This window comes from Coturnix japonica, unplaced genomic scaffold, assembly GCF_001577835.2.
Source record: "Coturnix japonica isolate 7356 unplaced genomic scaffold, Coturnix japonica 2.1 chrUnrandom656, whole genome shotgun sequence".
Lineage (NCBI taxonomy): Eukaryota > Metazoa > Chordata > Aves > Galliformes > Phasianidae > Coturnix > Coturnix japonica.
This window is the reverse complement of record NW_015440022.1, coordinates 31,013-35,838: the sequence shown is the minus strand read 5'-3', so window position 1 is coordinate 35,838 and position 4,826 is coordinate 31,013. Positions and strand designations below refer to the sequence as shown.

The 4,826-nt window shown below is 46.7% G+C and overlaps 1 protein-coding gene across 4 annotated transcripts in view; it reads left to right on the top strand.

Moving 5' to 3' along the window:
- Nucleotides 1-4,826, top strand: part of PNPLA6 (patatin like phospholipase domain containing 6) — a 34,126-nt gene that overhangs the window by 614 nt on the left and 28,686 nt on the right. The window lies entirely within an intron of this gene.

The following is a 4,826-nucleotide window of genomic DNA, read 5'->3' as shown; positions in this document are numbered from 1 at the left end:
GGGGTATATATATGGACTATCCGGTGGGGTATATTTGTGGTTATGGGGGGGTATATGTCGGATATGGGGGGTATTAAGGGATATTGGCGGGATATATTAGGAGGGGGGTAGTTATAATGGAATAATGGGGGGATACTTATGAATAGGAGGGGGGTATGATATGGTGGTGGGGGGGGCATGTGTTCGGATATGGAGAGGGGGGTATGTATGGATATGGGGGGGACTATAAGGGATATAAGGGGGGTATATGTGGATATGGGGTATATGTGGGTATAGGGGAGGATATATGTGGTGTATTGGGGGATATATATGGGCATGGGGGGGTATATGTGGATATTTGGTATATATGTGGATATGGGGGGGTATATATGGATATATGGGGGGGATATAAGGATATGGGGGGGATTATAGGGTGTATATATGGATGATGGGGGGGATATAAGGATATGGGGGGTACACTGTGGTTCATGGGAACGATTATATATGGATATGGGGGTTGATATAATGGATATAGGCTGGGGTCTATGTTGGTATGGGGGGTATACTGTGAAAGATATGGGGGTATTATTGTGGAGTTATGGGGGTTAGTAGTATATGGATATTAGGGGGTATCATATGGGATATGGGGGTATATAGATATGAGGGATATTAGGGGGGTATATATGGATGGGGGTATAATAAGGAATATGGCGGGATATATCGGGGGTAGTATATGGATAGGGGGGGATATAAGGATATGGGGGCAGGTATCTATGTGGTTATGGGAAAAGGTAAATATAGATGACCTATGGGAGGTATAATAAGTGGATAATAGGGGGGTATTTGGCAATAGGGGGTACTATATGGGATATAGGGGGGTATATTTGGATAATTGGGGGGGTATTAATATGAATTGGGGGGGTATATATGGATATAGGGGAGGTATATATTGGATATGGGGGGGTTTATATAAGGATATGGGGGGTATATGTGGTATGGGGGTTGATAGCGAGTGGATATATGGACTGAGTTAATAAAGGGTGGGGGGTAGTATGTAGGTATAGGGGGTTTAGTGTGGGATATGGGGGCGACCACATGTCCCTATTCTTCTTGTCTGTTTCTCTGCCCACTCCCCCCAATCAGATTCTCCTTTTCACCCCTTTAATTCCCCAGGTTGTGGGAGCCGCCCACAAGCACGATTGGGCAGCGCGGGTCGGAGCCGAGCAGACACCGGAGGTAGGGGACCGCACCCCAGGGGATCCTCACACCCACATCCCCAACCCTATTGCTTGACCCTATTGTTTCCCATAGGATGCATCCCTGATAACGCCTTATCTTCAGGCTCTGTTTGCTGAGGAGCAGCTGAACCACCAGCGCAGGTGGTTGACGTGCCCCTTTAAGGCACAGAAGTTGGCCTAAACCCCAACCCTATAACCCCAAACCTTAACTGCACCCCAAACCTATAACCCAACCCCAACCCTATTGAACTTCCAACCCCAACCCTATAACCCAACCCAACCCATAACTGCAATCCCTATAACTCCAACCCCAACCCTTATAACTCCAATTCCCAGACCCTATATAACTCAACCCCCGACGCCTATAGCTCCAACCCCAACCCGATATAACCCCAACCCCAACCCTTATAACTCCAACCCCAACCTATTAACCCCAACACCCAACCGCTAATAACGTCCAACCCCAAGCCCTATGGAAACTCCAACGCCCAACCGCTATAACCAACCCCAACCCTTATAACTCCAAACCCCAATCCTAATAACCTCAACCCCAACCCTATAGCTGCAATCCCAACCATATAACTCCAACCCAACCCTATAAGCTCCAACCCCAACCTGATAACCCCAAACCCCACCTATAGCTCCAAGCCCCAACCATATAACCTCCAACCCCAACCTATAACTCACCAACCCCAACCCTATAAACCTCCAACCCCAACCTATAACTCAACCCACCTGTATAACTCACGAACCCAACCCTATAACTGCAACCTTGAAACCCTATACTCTACGATTTAAACCCTAACCCTACATACCTAACCCACCCCAACCCTTAACTCCAACCCGCAACCCTATAACTCCACCCCAACCCTATAACTACTAAGGATTAAACCCTGAACCTAATCCTACCCCAACCCGTAAAGTCTAAGCTTAAACCCTACCCTAAAGTCTCTACCCCAATCCCAACCCTGTTCACTCCGAAGCGAACCCTATAGCTCCAGTAATCCAAACCCTATCGCTCCAATCCAACCCTATAAATCCAAGCCCCAACCCTAATAACTCCGCCAACCCCAACCCTATAACTCCAACCCCAACCCTATAACTCCAACCTAAACCCTATAACTCTAAGCTTAAACCCTAACCCTAAATCTAACCCCAATCCTAATCCTATAACTCCAACCCCAACCCTATAAGTCTAAGCTTAAACCCTAACCCTAAATCTTACTCCAACCCCAACCCTATATCTCTAAGCTTAAACCGTAACCCTAAATCTAACCCCAACCCTGTAAGTCTAAGCTTAAACCCTAACCCTAAATCTTACCCCAATCCTAATCCTATAACTCCAACCCCAACCCTATAACTCCAACCCCGACCCTATAAATCCATCCCCAACCCTAAAACTCTAAGCTTAAATCCTAACCCTAAATCTAACCCCAACCACAACCCTATAACTCCAACCCCAACCCTATAACTCTAATCTTAAACCCTAATCCTAAATCTAACCCCAATCCTAATCCTAACTCCAACCTCAACCCTATAACTCCAACCCCAACCCTATAACTCTAAGCTTAAAGCCTAACCCTAAATCTAACCCCAACCCTATAACTCTATGCTTATACCCTAACCCTAAATCTAACCCCAACCACAACCCTATAACTCCAACCCCAACCCTATAACTCTAAGCTTCAACCCTAAATCTAACCCCAACCCCAACCCTATAACTTTAAGCTTAAACCCTAACCCTAAATCTAACCCCAACCCTATAAGTCTAAACTTAAAGCCTAACCCTAAATCTAATCTGAATCCCAACCCTATAACTACAACCCTATAACTCCAATCTTAATCCCAACCCTAAATCTAACTCCAACCCCAACCCTATAACTGCAACCCCAACCCTCTAACAGCAACCTTAACCCCAACCCTAAATCTAACCCCAATCCCAACCCTATAACTCCATCCCCAACCCTATAGCGCCAACCCCAACCCTATAACTCTAAACTTAAATCCTAACCCTAAATCTAACCCCAATCCCAACCCTATAACTCCAACCCTAACCCTATAACTCCATCCCCAACCCTATAACTCCAACCCCGACCCTATAACTCCATCCCCAACCCTAAAACTCTAAGCTTAAATCCTAACCTTAAATCTAACTCCAACCCCAACCCTATAACTGCAACCCCAACCCTATAACTCTAAGCTTAAAGCCTGACCCTAAATCTAACCCCAACCCCCTACCCTACAACTCCAACCCCAACCCTATAACTCCAACCCCAACCCTATAACNCTCCAACCCCAACCCTATAACTCCAACCCCAACCCTATAACTGCAACCTAAACCCTATAACTCTAAGCTTAAAGCTTGACCCTAAATCTAACCCCAAACCCAACCCTATAACTCCAACCCCAACCCTATAACTCTAAGCTTATAACCTAATCCTAAATCTAACCCCAACCCCAACCCTATAACTCCAACCCCAACCCTATAACTCTAAGCTTAAAGCCTAACCCTAAATCTAACCCCAACCCTGTAACTCTACGCTTATACCCTAATCCTAAATCTAACTGCAACCCCAACCCTATAACTCCAACCTAAACCCTATAACTCTAAGCTTAAACACTAATCCTAAATCTAACCCCAATCCTAATCCTATAACTCCAACCCCAACCCTATAACTCTAAGCTTCAACCCTAAATCTAACCCCAACCCCAACCCTATAACTCTAAGCTTAAAGCCTGACCCTAAATCTAACCCCAATCCCAACCCTATAACTCCATCCCCAACCCTATAACTCCATCCTCAACCCTATAATCCCAATCCCAACCCTATAACTCCAACCTCAACCCTAAAACTCTAAGCTTAAATCCTAACCTTAAATCTAACTCCAACCCCGACCCTATAACTGCAACCCCAACCCTATAACTCCAACCCTAACCCTATAACTCCAACCCCAACCCTATAACTGCAACCCCAACCCTATAACTCTAAGCTTAAAGCTTGACCCTAAATCTAACCCCAATCCCGACCCTATAACTCCAACCCCAACCCTATAAGTACAGCTTTGGGGGGTGCTGTGCTGCTGCTAAACCCTATTGTGGGGCTCTTAATGTGTCCCCATAACCTAAAGGGGGCCAATGTCCCCCTAATATGGCAGTGCCATATAGGGCCAATGTCCCTCCAATATGGCAGTGCCATATAGGGCCAATGTCCCTCCATTGGGATGAAGGGCCATATAGGGCCAATGTCCTTCCCCTATGGCAGGGCCATATAGGGCCAATGTCCCTCCCCTATGGCAGGGCCATATAGGGCCAATGTCCCTCCCCTATGGCAGGGCCATATAGGGCCAATGTCCCTCCATTGGGATGAAGGGCCATATAGGGCCAATGTCCTTCCATTGGGATGAAGGGCCATATAGGGCCCATGTCCCTCCATTGGGATGAAGGGCCATATAGGGCCAATGTCCCTCCAATATGGCAGTGCCATATAGGGCCAATGTCCCTCTATTATGGCAGTGCCATATAGGGCCAATGTCCCTCCAATATGGCAGTGCCATATAGGGCCCATGTCCCTCCATTGGGATGAAGGGCCATATAGGGCCAATGTCCCTC